General features: G+C 43.1%; 1 long non-coding RNA gene across 1 annotated transcript in view; it reads left to right on the top strand.

Annotated features, from left to right (window-relative positions):
- The window catches only part of LOC129386114 (uncharacterized), a 124,054-nt gene that overhangs the window by 6,456 nt on the left and 96,826 nt on the right, over nucleotides 1-20,772 (top strand). The window contains exon 2 of the long non-coding RNA XR_011893214.1: nucleotides 4,408-4,600. This is a non-coding gene — a long non-coding RNA (uncharacterized lncRNA). The remainder of the gene's footprint in view (nucleotides 1-4,407; nucleotides 4,601-20,772) is intronic.

Genomic DNA, 20,772 nt, shown 5'->3' with positions numbered 1-20,772 from the left:
AAGGTGCCGTAGTATATCACTCTGCCGCACCGAACGCGCTTAAGATATTAGACCCCGTTCACCATCTGGGTATCCGTCTGGCCACTGGCGCATTTAGGACAAGCCCTGCCGAAAGTCTATATGTAGAGTCCGATGAGTGGCCACTCCATCTTCAGAGAACAAACATCAGCTTAACGTATTTTCTCAAGGTTCGCTCTAATAAGGAACATCCGTGTTTCACAACTGGTAAAGACTTGACGTGTGAAACACTTTTTCATAACAGACCCTCTATGAGACTTCCTTTCTCACTGCGTGCAAGAGACCTTAGCACGGAAATGGATGTCCCAGTTCTCGAACAACGCCTAATGCCTCCAGCTAAGCTAGTACTGCCCTGGGAGTGGCAACTGATAGAGTGTGACACATCCTTTGCAGAGGTCATTAAACATGCGCCAGAGACACATATAAAAATGCATTTCTTGGAGCTCCAGTACAAGTACTCATGCACAATTTTACACAGACGCTTCTAAGTCGCATGCCGGGTGTCCTACGCAGCCATTTGTCCATCCTTGTCGGAATCCGGTGTACTGCACCCTGAAACAAGTATATTTACGGCTGAGGCCCATGTACTATTGTCGGCTGTGAAACATACCAGAAAATCAAATATTCAAAAAACAATTTCATTTACAGACTCCTTAAGCGTCGTAAAAGCCTTGAAGTCACACTGTAAACACAGAAACCCCGTAATTACTGAGCTCTATTCCAATCTCTGTAGAGCGTATATGTCTAACCAGCATGACATTATATGCTCGGTGCCTGGACATAGGGGTGTCGAGGGTAACGTTCTAGCAGACCAGATGGCCACATCAATTTCATTGCACAGAGTTAATCCTACTGCTTCGGCCCCTGTCACAGACCTGAAGCCTTTTTTAAGAAGGAAACTGCGAAACCACTGGCAACGTAAGTGGGACGCAGAAGTAAATAACAAACTGCATGTGATAAAGCCACACTTAGGTTCTTGGTCCTCCGTAACAAAATCAAGGCGAACAGATGTCCTATTCTGTCGCCTCAGAATAGGACACACATTTGGCACACATAACTTCTTACTCACTGAAAATGTTCCTCCAACCTTCGGTAGATGCGGGGAGAGGCTGACCGTCCTCCACGTCCTCCTGGAGTGTCGGGCAGCCGAATCTGAGAGAAAGAGACATTTTCCCCTAGCATACAGGCAGCAGATCCCCCTTCATCCCGTAATGCTACTCGGCCCAGAACCTTTATTTGGCACCAACGCAGTCCTAAGTTTTCTGAAAGATGTTGTCCTGCATGTTGTTAGCCCCACATGTTCGTAGCGAGTCCTCTCTTCAGAGGATGCCGCTGTGTAGCTCTTTGGTATAGCACATGCCTCTAGGCCCTTGTGTTTCAAGGGCTCTGGCGAGGCAGCAGTGCTCCAAGTAATTTTACCATCTTATATATTTTCTATTTTGCATCATTCTTTTACGATGGATTTTAATGTTCGTAGTATTCGTCATTAGTCATCGCCATAATTTTATAGCACGTAGATTTTACGCACTTTACAGCGACTATTTTTAGGCCACTTTACAGCCAAGTCACACCTTCCATAATTCATCGTCAACATTACCACTTGTCATTGCGCTCTTTCGCCAAACCTGGCCCTTGCGCCATAAAACACCACACATCATCATTTCACCTTGAATATTTGCCTTTGGATTTGCATATTTATTGCCGCGTTTAAAGTTTGTCCGCTGGCTGACCAAGCCAACAAGCACTATATATATAGAGAAGCATAATTTTTTCTTTCTTTATTTTCCTATAATTTTGAATTCCTTCACTTGTGAGCTGGGGAATCTTACTGCGCGCAACACTGGTTCCTGACAATAAAAAGGGTTCTAAATTCCAAAATTGAATGGCTAGGTGACCCCATTACAGTTGAATACTAAACACGGCGAAGCGTCGCTGTGACAATTTCGGCAAAAGAAAATACAAAAGAAAGAAGGCGTACATAGCCCGAACACCATATAGTTATGAGTCATTACGAGGCACCTGAATAATTTCAATGCTCGGGGGTTCTCTAACGTGTACCTAAATGATACTACACGAGCAAATGCAGAATGTTCCGTGAGTGGATCATACTACTTCTTTCTTCACGCCGTACGAGTACGACCGAATGCACAGACGAAATAAAGCAGCCACATCAACGGGTGACTCGATCAACGGCTTAAAACTAGCTCACAAAACGATCAACATATATATAGCCTGCAAATTGTGAAATATAGTGCGTGTCGGACGAATGGCGATTTCTTACAAATATATTCCATTTCTACATACTAACCCGCATATAGTGAGGGCATGTTTATGAAACAAAATAAGCGCATGTGGCAATAAACAAGCGCCAGCATGCAGTTTGTCTCTCATAGACGTTCCGTCATCGTTTACAAATCACGGTGGATCACAGAGAAAGGTACAAGCTTTTTTTCTCGCCTCATACAAGTGCAGCAGCAGTACTGGAGCGTCCGAAAGCCTTCCCGATGCTGTGTGTTGCGAGCGATCCTCTCAGTTTCGAGCACCACTTGGCCGAGAAGGAACCGAGCAGGCGCACGACTGAACCTACGCTGTCTGTGTGCGAATGAGACACGATATCCTTAATTTCCATGTGCTCGACCGTTACGCGCATGCGTGAATTGCGCGAGAGTCATGTGGGTACATTTGCTCACTGCAAGCAGCCTTTCCCAATGTACCACAGCAGAACGGAGGAGCGCACCCTTTGTCCCCAGCCGGAAAAAGGACGATCTCTTTTCGGCTTTCCTGGCAACTTTTGATGAGTTACCTGTTACTGCCACTGTTTTAGGTGTAACACTTCTTGTAGTTGTGTTGTGGCGTATGTTGTGTGCAATACTGATTTGTATGCTCTTTCTAGACTATCGATACGTGTGGAATCGGCTATACCTTGCAGGTTTCTCACATACAGTAATATAGGTGACGAAGCAATAAATACCACATGAGAAAAAAAGTTCTACCGCCGTGCCAGAGCGCTGGGCTCATGACTGGGTGCACTTCTGTTCGACTCGCGTGCTTTGCAATGTTTTTACTTCTTCTTTACTTTATATTTCTGCATTATCATATTGTTTGCTACCTTGACATCTCCTGTATATGGTATTTTCATTTACTTCACTAGCAAGGCCGGACACAGAGGGTTCCTTCCAATCTCAGTGAAGTAACCCGGTACGAAACGTGGGTGGGGAGGGGAGGGGAGCTTGATGAGGCAATCTGTACTTCAGCGGCCGCAGACCAGTGAATAACTACACATTGTTACTGCGAATTTGTTTATTGTTAAATACTTCATTGCACGTTCCACTGAAGTTCTTGTTCATGGCTGCGCTGCGCATAAGCAGAGCGTACACATCTGCCCTTCGCCAACGACTGTGGCAATGGCTGAATGCCAAAGGCACTGCAAAGCAACAAACCTTATGCTACGACAAATAACTTGCCTTTTCGCCATTACACACTGTGTGTCGGCCAGAATGATCCGGTTTATACATAAGTTTAGGCGGCTCAACAAGCAAAGCGCTTCGTCCTCCTTCATATATAGGAAAACGCTCATATTCAGGCCTAAATTATTAAAACGTTTCTCAAGTTCTGGGTGGAATGGAGCCAATGTGATATTGACACGTGTACTTGCTTTTCGAGTGACCGCGTTTCATCATCTAATAAATGTTATCGCTCAGTGCAGGACGCGCCTGCATGTAAAGTGACCTTCTGGATTTTTATGGATGGTTTTATCGGCTGTCTGTTCTCCCCCAACCTTGTGTAATCTAATTGCATGTATGCGCTACGTGAGGGGTGTAGAACTTTCTGGAAGACACGCGGGCACCAGCCATTTCTCTGGAACGTTTCATGGCTGACGTAAAAAAGCCGACGCGCTTGACCTGCTGATCCGATTTTCGGCTATCGCCAACTGTGTTCGCAGCTATCGTTGTGCATTGATTGTAGCCTGTTACGCTGCACAGCTTCGCCCAATAAAACACTAGTTTCGCCATTCACAGTTTTTTGCGGTTTCGCAAAACTAAGTTCGGTGAACTGTTCTCTGAGTGGTGTGGTAATAATAAATGCTCCCTCCTAATACATAAAAATACAGATTTTATTGCCAGGGCGCGTTTTAGCAGAAAAATATTGGCACACGTGGCCTAGAATACATTTAGAGCGGAATGTCTGCAAGACGTTCCTTATTCCCTGTGCTTGAGGTACTCTTTCACCCTCTGAACATTTAAAACAATTGAACCTCACAAGGTGCGTCGTTGTAAAATAGCACATCGCTCTTTAATAAAATGGCAGGCATATTTTTCTTCCTGCAGTTTCATTAAAAAGCTTTTATCGTATCAAACACTAGAAATCACTTGAAACAACCTTTTACAGGAGATAGCAATGAACCACGATGCCATGGCAAATCAAGTCCATTGAGATGGAGTGAGCTAAATAATCACAGTTGGACATTAACCAGCTATTACTATAATGAAACTGAAAACCGATGTAAGGAGCTTGGCTTCCTTGGATGCGACGGAAACAATAATAAATTTTCATCACTTTTTGAGTGCCTCGCCAAGTGCAGGTAAGTTTCGAAATAATACATATTGCACATTGGCGAACAGCGACTTCTGCAAGTGCTTTGAGTGCTTTTTATGCGACACATTCCTTGCCTAATACGCGGTATAGTGCAGTAAAAGCCGCCTTGTAGGCAGTTTTGTTATGTGCATAGCAAAATTGCGCAATCCAATGCACATACTGTAATCCACCCGTAGCCAAGCTCTACTGAAGCGTCTTATTATGTGCTATGCAAGTACGAGCGATACCTATGTAAACGTGTTTATTGCACCCCAGCGGTTGGGCCCACCGTCAACGCAGGGTGCGCACTCTCAGCAGGAGAGGCGTTCCCCGAGGATAGCGCTGCAGAGCTTGATCCACCAGAAAGCACAGGAGAGGATGGCCAACTATAGTGCTCGTCTTCTTCGCTATGCTTAAACTGTGCCCTTATTTCAATATTTCAAATGATGCAATAGTTTAGCTGTCCCAATTATCATTACTTCATAACTTCAACCAGTTGGCGGCATTTCTGTCACTACACATGTCTCTTTCCGTATCTAACCTCTTTCACGCCAACTTCCGTCACTGGATTGTCCATAGCCTAATCAGTAGAGCATTGAACTGCTCTTCTGAGGGACTACGGCCTCTCAGAAGATGTCGCACTCTCGTGTGTGACTTGTTATGTGACACTGAATTCGTGCCGCTCTTCAATGAACCTCCTTCACGCCAGCTTGGATTGGTGGGTATGTGCCCTGGGCATGTACCGCTCTTCAATAAACGTTAGCGGCACAGTACACTCAGGGAGATTGGCTAATACCGTGGGTGTAATAATAAGAATATAAGATCAGAAATGGACTTGTAAAAGAATTCGAACAATATTTCAGCATATCTCGATTGGAATGAAGAAATAGAATGCTTACAGCTGTTTTACAAAACTGAACGTGTAAATGACAGAAGAAATACATCTGCTCTACATCAATTTGGTGGAAAGAAATTAAAACTTTAAAGTCATGCTTTATTGTTTTTATCTCAGTAGCACTACAAGAAAATCTTCGATGCTATCGCAAACTTTTCTTTCACTTTACGCTAGAGTATAGGCTACCAAGTATGGTAAACGTCGATCATTCAAATATTATCTCAAGTGTAACGGTGTTTATAATATTTTTTGTGGCAAATTACAAACTTATCGACAAGAAATGAAAAATTAACCATTCTCTCATATCACCCGCAAAACCAACAGATCGGTAAATTTGTCAGAGCAGTTCAATTTAAGGGAACATTTTTTTAATGATTCTCGGTTAGGTACTCAGGTAATTGAGATTTTAATTACTTGCGTTTGAAAGCGTTTACGGTTTCAAGGGTGTGGGAAATGCTTGATATTTGTCGCTGGATATGTGCCACTCTTCCATTAACATCTTTGAGTCGAACTTCCATCACTCGGTATGTACAGCTGGATATATGCTACTGTTCAATGAACTCCTTTGAAGCCAAATTGGGTCACTGGGAATGTCCCACAATATATTTGCAATTCTTCAATAAACCTCTGCGATGCCAACTTGGGTCACTGGGTATGGGACGAGTGACATAACACGTTTCGGCGGTAGCGATGCCCCATTTCGCCACATTGATTCAATGCCAATACGACTGTCGTCGGTATTCATAGTGAGGCGGGTTCGGTCGGATTTTTTTGTGCACAACACTGGCCGCAAATTTATTCTCATGCTATGTTTGCCTGCGCGCAAGTGAGTTCAAAAGTAATTCCGCTATGTAAATACCGAAATAGGCAGATCCGCCGTATGAAACGTCGTAGCAACAATGTCACGAGGTTGAAATCCATCTTGATGCTTGTTCATAAGGAAATGGTGATAGGAACTTGTGACAGGTGAATGACAGAGAAGTAAAAGACATGTGTTTTATATTTGTGAATTGCATACAATTGGAGATTTATAGTGACAGAAAATAACACACAAAAAACGTTGACAAAGAAAAGAAAATACTTATTTGGCACCGATTCAAGATCAAGGTTCATCCAGTGGCACACAGGTATTAAATATCCATCTTGTCTAAGGGATATCACAAAACAAGATCGATAAACTGAAAGGAAGGTAAATTAAGAAGCTAGCATTTCTGTATACCATAGTGTTGTACAGTATAAGCAAACATTTATGGGTCAACTAACAATCAGCAAATTCAACACTACTGTGACAACAATACAATCAGCCTCCCTAGACAGACGAGAGAGGTAAACTTTTATTGTTTGAAACAATAATGCGACTCGGCGCCCGGTTCATTTTCGGTGGGTGGATTGAAGGAAGCCTTTACCTTGAGCCGTCTCCTAGGCAACAAGATTGCACTATTTATTTATTTATTTATTTGTTTATTTATTTATTTATTTATGATACCCTCAGGGTCAACAGACATTACAGAGGGGAGTGGTACAAAACACGGAAAAACAATATTTTAACTACAAGAAGCAGCACAATGTTTCTAATTATGCGATAGTAGTTATGAAGAGGCAAAATACGTGTTACAAAAAATACCATATATATACAAAGAAGCAGTCCAGTTTTTCTAATTCTACAATAAAAGCTATAAAAAGGCAAACAAAAACAAGATGTTATAGAGCATTCGTTAATGAAGTCACAAATTTTTCATGATCTGAAATTGTTACTACCAATTTGGGAAGGCAATTCCAATCATTCTAATGTGCGTGGCATGTAGGAATGTAGGAATGATTCTGTTTTACACAACGGAATGCCAACTTAATGAGCATGATCCAAACGGTGCGAAACGTAATGGGGAGGAAGTATTAGTAAATCACGCAGGTAGGGATGATGATACAGTTTGTGAAAAAGGCTTAAGCGAAGCATCGCACGTCGAGAAGCAAGCGTAGGTAGATTAAGGTTAGCTTTCATTACCGTGATGCTCGCGATTCGACTGTAATTAGAGAGGATAAAACGGACGGAATTATTTTGCACCATTTCAAGCGTATGTAACAAAGTATTATAATGCGGATCCCAAACCGAAGCGGCATATTCTAACTTAGGGCGAATGAGTGTTTTATATAGCATTAGTTTGAGAGACGAAGGTGATTTTGCAAAATTATGACGAAGATATCCGAGCATGCGATTAGCGTTGCAGACAACATGAGAGATGTGAGTATCGCATGTTAGACTGCTACTGATGTCAACTCTGAGGTACTTATATGAAGATACGCTGTCGAGTAGTGAATTATTTAAGTGATAAGTGGGTAAACTAGTAATCTTTCTAGACACTCGCATGAATTTGCATTTTTTAATGTTTAGTTTCATAAGCCATATATTACACCACTCAAAGACTGCGTTAATATCAGCTTGAAGAAGAGCGGCGTCATTTGAACTTGTTATTTCTCGGAAGATTAGGCAATCATCGGCAAACAAATGAACTGATGAGGAAACGCAGGATGGTAAATCGTTAATATATATGAGGAAAAGAAGAGGACCGAGTACTGAGCCCTGCGGTGCACCAGAATGGACTGTGCATTCATCAGAATTCGCGCCGTTAGCTGAAACAAACTGAGAACGGTTAGCAAGAAAACTTTCAATCCATATTAAAATACAGGGATCGAGCTTAAGTAGTCGTAATTTATAGATGAGCAGTTTGTAACACACTTTGCCAAAGGCTTTAGCAAGTCAAGGAAAATGCAGTCAGCCAAGGACCTATTGTCAAGAATGGTGTTTAGTTTGTGTACAAAAAGTGTTAGTTGGGTTTCACACGAGTATGATTTGCGAAATCCATGCTGTGATGGTGCGAAAAATGAATTCGACTCCAAAAAAGTAGCAAGATCAGAAGCCAAGATATGCTCTAGTATCTTACAAGGTGTACTTGTGAGCGAAATCGGTCTGTAGCTGGGAGGGGAATGCTTATTGCCCGATTTATGAATTGGAATTACCTTCCCGACTTTCCACTCGGATGGAAGAAAACCATCGTGCAATGATTGCTGGAAAATTTTAGTTAAGATGATTGATGTGTAACAAACTGTGCTTTGAAGGAATTTCACATTAATGTGATCACTACCCGGCGCAGAGGATGGTTTTAGGGACTTAATGATGCTCGCGACACCATCTAGCTGATAATGAGAGGGAACATTACATCATGGTCATATGGTCGTAGGTGTGGTGGAGTGGAATTGCTAGGTAACGAGAAATGTTTTGCGAAAACTTCATTTAGTACTCCGGGACACTGGTTGGCCGGTATAGCGTCACCATTAACATCACTGAGCGCTATTATATTATCGTCTTTAAAATTAACCGCGCGCCAAAATTGTTTAGGGTTAGTTTTAAGCATACAAGGTAATGTGCTGCTTAGGAAGTTATCTTTGGCGTCCTTTAGGGCCTGCGCGTACTCATCGGCACTCTGTTTGTAGGCTGACCAACGAACATTGGTACGGCTTAGTTTAGCCGATTAACCAGGCGCTTTTTTTTATTAGACAAGCGTTTTAGCTGATGATTATACCATGGTTTCTTTAGATTAGAGGTGATCGTGTAAATAGGAATATGCCTATCTGTTAATTCAATCACTTTATTAACAAGGATACTCCAGTTTGACTGAACATTACGGCATTCAAATTCACGCAAGTATTCATCAAGGAACACTGAGAGTTCATTATCAATTGAAAGAAAGTGAGCCTTGTTAAATTTCTTAATGTCTTGATCTTTCTAATCGGGTTAGGTCGCTCGAGGCAAACTTTAAATGAAAGTAGGCAATGATCGCTGATACCTGGCGAACATGTTAGGTCGGAAATAAGATTGGGTCGGGTAGTAAAAACAATGTCATGTGTATTGCAAACAGACGTGGTTATTCTTGTCGGTTCCTTAACGATTTGGGTCAGCGAAAAGGTATTGCACTATTCTAAGAAGTCTTGCGCCATAGAGGAGTTAGGATACACTGTGGGGGGATCATTGTACCACATAATATTCGGTATATTAAAATCACCAAGCAAGAAAATTGGCACTGTGGTGTGACGAGAGCAAACAGTATGAATGGCATCGTGTAAATCGCTCACAAATGTTGCAGTGAAATTCGGGCGGCGATAGAAGACACCCAAAATTATTTTTTGGTGTGCTAGTTTAACGACTGCCCATACAATCTCTAAACTGGATGCAATTTTATTGCAATTTGAAGGGAGCCTTTTATTTATCGCCAGCAGTACACCGCCTCCTTGGCGTGTATCGCGGTCACAGCGGTAAACAGAAAAATCGCACGAGTTCATGAATAATTCATGGTCTCCGATTTGTGGATGAAGTCATGTTTCGGTTAACGCGGTAATGTCCGGCCCGCACGTGTTGATGGCCGATTCCAGTGCAACGCGTTTGTTGATAATGCTTCGGATGTTAGTAAAAAGAACTGAAGTATTCGATAGGTTGCGTTTGTTGACCCTGTCGCGTTCCTATGTCACAGAGCGAGCAGGGGACGTCGACTGCCCAGGCGCATACTCTGTATTGTCTGCAGCTCTGCGTGTTCGTCACAACTCGTTTTCTTTGACACATTGACTTATCGGGTCGTAGGCATACTGTTTCTTATTTATTATTAACTTTTTGTAACGCACTTGGTAGGCGGGTGTGCCAGGTTGATCTTTAGCAAACTGGAATAGTTTGCGCCTCACTTCACGTGTGGCTGCACAAAAGTCTTCGCTAACGCTTATATTTTTCTCTTGCAGTATTGCTCTTGCTGAAAGAACTTTTTCTTTTAATTTGAAATCAGAAAATTTGACGATCATAGGGCGGCATTTGTTTTGCGAATATGATCCTAAGCGATGTGCGCGCTCGATCGCGTTGTCCGACAGAGCGTCAAGCGCACCTGCTAAGATGGACCTAATCTTGGACTCGGATTGCTCCCACGATTCTTGAGAATCTGAAATGCCTCGAATAATTATGTTGTTGCGCCGGGAGCGGTCCTCTTGCTCGTTCAGGCGCGATTCTAAATGGCCAAGATGGGCGTCAACCGACTTGACTGAGTCCTCTACGTGATCAACAGCGCGCTCTAGGAGCTCAATCGATTTAGTTTTTGTTTCAAGCTCATCAAGCCTCTTCTGGATTGATGCAACTTGAGCTTCGATTTTCTTTTGGCTCGTCCTTATATCTTTAACATCAGTTGCCAACTCGTTCTGGACTTTAGCGGAATGAGTTGAGCGCGTATGAAGGTCTTTAATTAGGGTAAATATGACTGTCATCTTTTCGGAAGCGTCATCAGGCAATGAATCCATATCGAGCAGGGCTTTAGTTCGCCTGTCAGGGCCCGGATTGCTTCCACATCACCGGAACGAAGTAACAAAAAAAGCATCGAAAAACAATCACAGGCAATGTTAGCAAGCACTTCCGTGCACGGAAGCAGGACCAAACAATGATTATCATTTTTCTTAGCGTACAAAGAATATGTCTTACAGACCTGTAAAAGGCATAAGCGGGGAAATTGAAGCATACTGCTCCTGGCCGTGCCTCCGTGCCCACTGAAGAGACCGCTGCACCACCGTCCATTTATGTCCGCTCCTGGCTGTGACATCATCGTGGAAGGAGACCATGCGCAGAAGGATGGGACGATAGTGCTTGCATCTGGCCTTGATTTCGTTTGTGGCTGAAAGTCAGGCAGTCGATAACTGCAGTTGCTATTCATCCAGATCGTCAGGGGAAAGTTTGGGCTCCCACGTTTCAGCGGTCGTATGCAAGGGCGATGAGTTCGGTTGCCCATCTAGTCTTCATAGAGCATTTATTATTTAATGATTTGCTATGCCTTCTTATTTTTCTGTAAGTGCCGCAATGGTTGGCTTAAGCAACGTCTCACTCTACCTACGAATACAAGGAGCTTCAAGTCATTCTCTATATAAGTGGCCCCTATAGCGAAACAGAACCTGAGTGTCTTTTATAATATAAGCTTGCAGCCGCAGTGCCGCCAATGCAGCGCCAGATTTTAATAAAGAGCACCTTCACAATAGATATAATGATCGCGATTAAGGATGTTCAAACATTGGTCAATCAGACCTATATGCGTACGTTGCCACAATGAACGCGGCATTATACACTATTATTTGTACACGAAATGAAAGAAGACCGATGTGCTCGATTTTTGTTAATAGTGGTCATATAAAACGAAAAAGACAATGGAGCCAAGAAAAGCATGGCGGAAGTAATCTGTGATTTACATTAAAATGTAAAAACTCATAGTGAAAAGGAAAACGAAACCTGAGACTAGGGCAACTTGGCACTGGTGGGAGCCAAGCTTACAACTTCCGCATAACGCGTGTGTCGCGCTACCAACCGTGCTACGGCTACGGCTATCAGTACGGCTATTGGGTATTTTTCCTTACAAGATCTTTCAGTAGGAGGGTTATGCAGCGCCACTCACGGCCATGGCGAGGTGCGGAACGTGCTTTTTTGCCAGCGTAATTCGTGAACTTAGGCGAGCAGGCACATGGCTAAACAATCCTCGTATACTACCTAATGGCATCATCTCTGCCGGATTTAGTACTATCGCTATGAATAAACGAGAGAGGAAGAGAAACCGTGGGGCTCTACTTTTATTATTCGTGGCCATATAATCGCCGCATTACGCGTGTGCTGTACTACCAATTGTGACTAGATAACGGCTGGCTATGCGGCCAAAACCTTGGGTATTCACGTTTACCAGATCTAGCCCTGGAATTCTCAGACAGCGTCACTCAGGGCCATGGCGAAATGTAGAGCTTGCTTCCTTGCACAATGGCGTCATGTAATAGGTGAAATTAGGACAGCAGGCACACTATTATAAGATCTTCGTAGCCTATATTGCGACTCGGGTCGAAGACGTGAGGTGAACTCTTGGAGCAGACGAAGAGGACACGAAAACCTTCATACAGTATGTACACATATAGCAGGTAATAGCAGGTAAGGGCATACAAGTAGCGCTGGAAAAGAGCGCACCAGACCGATGGGATGGCTGGTGGCGACTCTCTCTCCTAACAATGGGTCGGCTTTGCCTTCAATTCCTTTGGCAGGAAAGAGGCGAGGGGGGTGCTGAAGTCAACCATGTCAGAGCCCACTGTAAGATTGTAGTTCTTTGCTGCTTTTTTAAACTTACTGCACCTTTCTTTTTAAGAACAGTAGGTTCCCATACAGCTGTACGTTCTGAGACCTCCTCCTGCTTATTCCATTAAGAATGTACACCGCTGACTAACCTGAATAAACTGAAGCAGAACAAAACGCGCATTACAGAAGCCACGAAAGGCTCTCTAATTTAATACTTGTTCCCGAGCACATATCACAAACGGCATTTTTAATGATGGCACGCAAATTGTTCATTTGAACATTCATTGTCTCCGCGACAATCTTGACGACGTACTTCAAGTCCACACAAAAAAGACTATTCAGAATTATGAAATTTTCAGAAAAGAGCGCGACGCCACTCTCGTGTTGCCCGGTGGTATAGCTTATAATGGTAGAGAGAGGCGTTGCATTCCGGCAACTACAACTCCGAACCACTTTGAGACAGTAGCTATCCAAGGGGTGCTGTTCGATAAACTTGTTACCATCTCCTCTATGTGGAACTGCCACAATTCTCAACTCTTGAGCAGAATTTCAGAGCTGTATTGATAAACATTTCGCCTTTAATAGACGTTGGAGATTTCGGCTTGCTTAGTACCCTATGGCGAGGATCTAGTTTTGATGCGTGAGGAGGGCAAATAAACAACTTCCTTTTCTCCTCAAATGAAAGCTTGCCTAAGAAGAAGTAACCAAAATTCTACAGCCCTACACACAAAACATTTTCCTCGAAAGTTTTAGGCATAGCGTCCTGTTATATTGTGCCGTATCTGGAATGGAACGCCAAAAATAACCATTATGAGTATGAGTACTGCTCACTTGTTTTAACCATTACAAAGTTGTGTGGATGTTCTACATATCTTTCCCGATGGAAAGCAGATTCAGCGCATACGATGTGGCTTCGTGAACTAACATACCTGACCTTGGCTGATCTACGAGTACTTAGTATTGATGGTACAATAGCGTACTCAGCGTTTTAAATGGTGCGCTCCAGCAGTATGTATTCGGTAAACAAAATGGTTGCCTTCGAAGCAGCGTATTCCTTGGTGTAATTAGGCATGTAAGGAAGCCGGGAAGAAGGGAAGGGGCAAAATAAAGCTTAGAGTCTCCGTAACTGCCCACTCAGAGAACCACATTACGTTGAAGGCAATTATTTCACAATGTAGACCAACGCACCGGCATGCTAAACAGCAAAGTTGGCAAAAAAATTCGTCAGTAGCATTAATTATTTTACACAAAGAAGGAAAGCCTGGAACAAAGTTAACAAATTGAACAGGCGACAATACCATCCTCTACCATTAGTGGTAGGGTGACATATCCTTGGCATACAGAGTGACATACCCTTGAATATTAAAATGACAACAAACTTGTGCGCTTGGAACATATAATAGGTTTTTCTTACTATTCTGAAACATTGTTAAGATGTCAACGACACCGTTGGAAAAGCACACGGAACGAATCATGCAATCGACCATTTAACATAACTGAAATTGAGGCTTCACTGAAATGTTCCTACAAATCTGCTCAAGGAACAGACAGAATAGCTTACGACATTTTTAAACACATAAACCCTGAAACTCACAAAACTCTCCTGTCAGTTTTCGATGAGACATGGTGTTATACTTCCACAACTTGGAAACAAGCAGTCGTAGTTCCAATTCTCCAACAGAGCAAAAAAGCCATTTTAGCCGGCAGCTACAAACTTATAGCGTTGACAAGCTGTGTTGGCAATTTTTTTTAAAAGGTTAACCAGCGCCTCATCTATTACAGTGAAAATAACAAAATACTAGACTTCAATGTGGATTCAGGAAAGATAGGTCTACAATTGACCACGTGGCCCACGTGGAGGTGAATATCCGGGATGCCTTATTACCCAACTAATTTCTTCCATCACTAATTCTAGGCATGGAGGCCTGCGATACCACGTGGTCCTTAGCAATTCTCCGTGATTTTGTCTATAATTGATATGCGTGGATACTTGCTGAGCGTTATCAAAAGTTGACTGTGCAACAGGACGCTTTGTGAGAAAGTCGGCAAAGTTCAATCTCGACCATTCATTCAAAAAAGAGGTGTACCACAAGGTGGTGTGCTGAGTGGTACTGTCTTCATTGTAAAAGTGAACTTTTTGGGTACCGTTCTCCGCGTTGGTGCTGTGGAGCAAAGGTAGAAAATAGGGCTTGAAATCTGCAGATCGTAAGTTCTAATCGTCGTCCAGCCAAATGAACTTTTTCAAGGTTGGGCTGGCAAAAAGAAATGCCTTGTACCAGTGGGACTTTTCTAATCCAGCTGCAAAAAAAAATAAACAGGCCTGCTCTGCTTCAACAGACACTCCCTCACCAGAACAGGAATAAGCTTCCCTGGTGCATTATTCAAGCCACTACCTACCTTACGATTCCTGCAATTACCCCTGGCCATCTGTACACAGCGGCTGCGGAGCACCTGACCAGGGACGCGGTCAGACTTGCGACGTAGTGGGGAGTGCTAAAGATTTCTGGATATGGACACGTCACCAGTGTAAAATCAACCTGGTAACGTTTAATACGCGAACCCACTCGAGTCAGGCTAGCTTAGAAGGGCTCTTTGAGGACTTATCAGCCATTGCCTAAGATATTATTGGTCTTAGTAAGGTCGAAACCTGCGAGGCTTTTAGAGTATTAACAAATGGGCAAACCGGCTACTACACAAACATTCCAGATAAGAGAGAGTATGAGGTGGGACTTCCGAGCGGGCAACAATGACGAATCCTACACCATTAATGAGAGTGCCGCAGATGTCGCAATAAAGCTGAATGTGAGATTTAGAACAAAGGTAATGTGAGCCAACGCTCCAACCTCCTGTCATGATGATGAAGAAATAGAAGGGTTTTATGAAAATGTTTGAGGGGCAATGAGAGAGACGTAAACTAGTATACTGCAGCCATGGTAGACTGCAAGACAAAGAGTTTGGACATGACAGGCTAGGATGGATGGATGGATGGATGGATGGATGGATGGATGAATGAATGAATGAATGAATGAATGAATGAATGAATGAATGAATGAATGAATGAATGAATGAATGGATGGATGGATGGATGGATGGATGGATGGATGGATGGATGGATGGATGGATGGATGGATGGATGGATGGATACAACTTTCTTGTACGTCCGGCAAGGTTTAACGCGACCCGGGCTTAGGTCTCCCACAGGGGAACGTCAAGGCCCTGCCTCAACGCCACCTCACGGGCTTGCTGCACTGCCCACATCTGAATTCCGAGGTCTGAGCTGCGCAGAGCGGCGGCCCACCTCAACGACAGGGTCTCCGGAGTAACTGCCATCCCTCCTATAACTACACTGCACTCCCACAGCATGTGTTTGAGTGTTGCTGGTCCTTTCTGGCACAATTTGCACGTGTCGTTTCGATGCTTATCTGGGAAGATACGTTTCAGACAGAATGGATTAAGGAAGGTGTTCGTCTGGAGTTGTCGCCAGGCGACGGCCTGCCTCCTGTTCAATTTGGGACTTGGCGGTGGGAATATCCTTCTGGCGTTCGAATATGCACTGGTTATGTCGTTGTATCTGGTGAGCCTGTCCCGTTCTGCTCGAGAAGCGTTCGCTATCGTGCGAGAGGCGTTGCCCTGTTCGGCGCGGTGGGTCATGTCTCGCGCCGTCCGGTGCGCCGTCTCGTTTAGGTTCGGGAGCGGGTCGCCTTCCGTGGTGACGTGCACGGGGAACCATATGATCCTCGAGCTCGCCGTTTTGGATCTGCCCACTTTGGCCAGAATGGACAGGGCTTCCTTGGAAAACAATTGGTAGCTGTACAATTGTTTCTAGAAATAGCAGGGGAGTGATATTGGTAGAGATACTGGAAAGGACTAGACTTTGAATAATGTATACTTTCTTTCAGGAAGTACAACAACAGGCAGTGGCCCTAGGAAAGCCCTATTGGACAAATAAGAATTACATTTCGTACTATCTGACGAACCCAGCATAGTGCAGGATGTGTAAGTGTTAGGTAGCTTAAAGGGGAGTGATCATTGGTTAGTAAGGTCTAGGATTCCTTTCAATTTGAACGTAGAATGTGGAAAAAACTCCTGAATAAGCAGGCCCCCCTGGACGCAGTAAGTTAAAAGCAGATGAATAAACGCTGGTGCTCCCAAACAAATACGCAGCTTTAAAACAAGAAATTTACTACAACAAAAGCAGTAAATGGAACTAAATGGGCTGATTTCTGAAGCAACGATAAGCGTGGAAGATAAGGCTCCCAGGTCACCAGCAGCTAAGCTCTCCCAAGTAAAAAAGGACATAGTAAAGCGACGACAAAGCATAAAAGTGTCCATCTCAAGAGATCACATAGAATCGACTCAACTGTAAAAGCTGATAAATAAGAAGGTAAGCGATATCTGAAATTAGTAAAATGTCGGCAAAATTGAGAAGGCATTGAAAAGATCACATGAAATCCATGAGATGAAAACATGGCATACGACATGGCAAGATGTTTCTAGTGATAGATTCGGCGGGTAATGTCATCAAAAATTTTGATGACATGGTAAAAGGAGCAGTATAATTCTACACTCAGTTGTACAGCAGCCAGAAAAGCCACGTAACTTTCATTGGAAGTAGTGATTTACAATATAAAGAAGCTGCTTCTATAAATACAGTCGAAGATAGAAGGGCCTTAAAACGCATGCCTCTTAGAAGAGTTGCGGGAAAAGGTGGAATACCGGTCAATTTATTCAGAGATTGAGAATAAAATATGGCTAAATAGCCTATTTCTTTTTATACTCAATGCCTGACTTATTCAGGTGCACGGGAAAGCTAGAAAAAAGTCAAAATTATCATAATTTATCATAAGGGACACTGTAAAGGACTGAATAATTATAGGCCCATTAGCTTGCTTTCAGTTTCGTATAAAATATTTCCCAAGGTAACTTCCCCTAGAATCAGGGCAAACACTTGACTTCAATCAGCCATCAGTACAGACTGGCTTCAGGAAGGGATATTAAACAATGGGACACCTGCATATCATCGATCAGGTAGCTCAGAAATTGGCGGAGTGCAATAAGCTTAGTTATATCGCTGTCATAAATTATGAAACCGCATTTGATTCAGTAGAGATACCACCAGTCATGAATGCATTACATAATCAAGGTGTGCAGGAGTCATGCATTGATATTTTGAGAAATAGTTGGACATATTTTTAAGCTACCTTCATTGTCCACAAGAAAAGTGGAGAAGTAGCTATCAAGAAAAGTGGCAGGAAAGTAGGCCCAACCTCTCCAATGCTAGTCACTGCATGCTTAGAAGTATTCAAGGTATTAGGCTGGGAATGTTTATGAGTGAGGATGAACAGTGAATATATCGACAACTTGCAGTTTACAGAAGACAATCTCCTCTTCAGCAACATAGGGCACGAATTTGAACAAATGCTTAACGACATTTATCGAAAAAGTGTAAAAGTAGACTTGGAGATTATCTTCGGAAGCCAAAGGCAAGATCCAATAGCCTGTAAACGGAAGACGAATTCATGGCCTCTTGTCGGCCTCAATGGTTCGTGCTGATGTAAGTTAATCTAGGCCACTGACTCACAACTATCCTTGATCATGAGAATGAAATTTACAAACGAATAAAAATGATTTCGAGAGTATACGTCTGGCACTGCCAGATCTTCACAGGGAGCTTACGACAGTCTTTGAAAAGAAAACTTTGCAGTCATTGCATTCTACTGGTGCCCGCGTATAGGGCAGAAAACTTGGAAGCTCGAGAACAATTTATAGAAAGCGCAGACCGATGCAACGAAAAGTCTTACGCTTAAGGATAACGCACAGGAAGACAGCGGCATGGATCAGAGAGCAAATGCGGATAGCATATATTCTTGTTGACAATAGAAAAAGGAATGCAGCACGTCAGGCCATGTAGTGAGTAGGATAGCTAACCGCTGGACAATTACAGATGCTGAATAGATGCCAAGGGAAGGGAATTTGGAGGCGCAAGTTTCAATCAGCTGGCGCATTACAGCAGCAATTGGAGATAGTTGGGAGAGACCTACGTCCTGCATTGGACTTAAAGACAGGTCGATGATGGTGATGATGATGATGATGATGATGATACAAAGCACTATGTTTTATTCTGTGGATGCGGACGATCTGCAGGGTGTATACAAATCATGCGATTTTGCAATCTACGAGACACAGGTAACGCGTGGCCTAAAGGAACTTTGTAAGTGACTGAATGAGATTGGATTTAAACTAAACGCTTAGGAAAGCACCTATATCTTCTCAAAAAAGAAGAATATTGCCGGATGCTAATATTTAGGTGAATGGGGAATGGCTTTCTGCGATTTCTCAGCCAAACTCTTTAGGCAACATGTTATAATGCTAACCAACTTTCGTCCCTCACCTGGAATATCTGAAAGAGAAGTGTCTCCAACCGATGAATTACTCAAGCTCCCATCGCGCACATCATGGGCAAATGACAGGAGATGCCTCAGGAGCTTGTATAAGAGTGTTATACGGTCACACCTTGACTACGGCACCATAGTTTATCATTCTGCGGTGTATAGTCTTTTAGAGATACTCGATCCTGTACACCATCTGCGTATCCGACTGGCTACAGACGTCTTCAGGGTAAGTCTTAGTAGGAAGCCTTTTTGTTGAGCGCAATAAATAGTACGTACATGTCCAATGGCCACATTTAGCTTTCTTCTGCTTGCTGAAGACACAGTCAAACGTAGAAAATTAACGTCAACCAATTATTTGTGACGGTGCTAGGCTTTATCGCAACCACCCAGCTATGAGGACATTTCCCCAACGTTTCGAAGCTTTTGTAGAAGAAACATGCTTCTTGCTCGAAGGAAGTTTACTTTTGCTTCTGCTCACTTTTCAGCGTCTTAGACAATGGCAGATCATCGAGTGTGATATCTTTGCTGTAGAAATATCAACATTTGTAGCTTATACGCACGTATCCTCTTGCAACCTTTAATTTGAAGTAACGTATTTACAAAAAAATCACACGTTCTTTCATATCTTCCGCTGATGTAGCTCATGCGAGCTCTGGGAGTGTTGTTTTCTCACATCCACACACCAATATATTGATTGCGGAAGTACACGCGATACTCTTGGCAGGGAAACATATAAAGCTGACTAATTTCACTACAGCTATTGTGTTCACGAACTCACTGAGACCCGCCATGTTTGCTCAGTGGCTATGGTGTTGGGCTGCTGAAGCATGACGTCGCGGCATTAAATCCCAGGCCACGGCGGCCGCATTTTGATGTGGGCAAAATGCGAAGAGACCCGTGTGCTCATATTTAGGTGCAGGTTAAAGGAACCGCGGTGGTTCGAAATTCCGGAGTGCCCTACGAAGGCGTACCTCATCATCAGATAGTGGTTTTGGCATGTGAAACCCCACAATTGAATTTTATTGAACTCATTGAGCATCGTTAGAGCAGTAATGAACTTACGAAAACATAAGAACTTTGTCTTTAATATACTGCACTAATTGTTATGGGCAGCGTACATTTGCAACCAAGTCTTTCTCGTTTGGTGGGTACGGGACCACAGTGGGATGAAAGGCACTCTAGCTGCTGACGAAAACGCTACGTAGCAGCTTCAGTGATAGACATACATATATCCATAGTGGCCAGAGCCTTTCAACACTTCTTACGATCAGTCAAGTATTGACCGAGGCCGTGGAATACTAAAGTATCATATAAGGTACAACCGATAAAACAAAAATTAGTGTACTGGTTATCTGAGAGGAGAGAGAAAATGGAGTTCTTTAAAGATTTAAAATATGGCATTTCGGCATTCATTCCTACCTACTTACTCGACGTGGTCTCCCAACACGTGGTAGGTGTGGCTACAATGTTAAATTTATCCATGTTCACCTTAAGTGCGCTGAAATACAAGCAGAAGTAACAAAGTACATCCCTTCCTTCTATTATGAGGACAAACTTCTGAACCCAGAATTTTTCTCAGCCATGAACCACGATTTAATTTTGAAACGTTGGTAAACATTTTCATGGTAACTCATATACTAAACATCACTTGGCCGGGTGATTTGCAGCATAGCATCCCCTTGGAGTTTGTAGTTATGATGGAAACATATGTGTAGATCAATTGCACACCAGCCCTTGCTTGAACGGCCCTCTCGATACTAGCGCTACTG

Source organism: Dermacentor andersoni, chromosome 3, assembly GCF_023375885.2.
Source record: "Dermacentor andersoni chromosome 3, qqDerAnde1_hic_scaffold, whole genome shotgun sequence".
NCBI classification, from domain to species: domain Eukaryota; kingdom Metazoa; phylum Arthropoda; class Arachnida; order Ixodida; family Ixodidae; genus Dermacentor; species Dermacentor andersoni.
The sequence above is the reverse complement of the archived record's forward strand: the minus strand, read 5'-3'. Positions and strand labels throughout refer to the sequence as shown.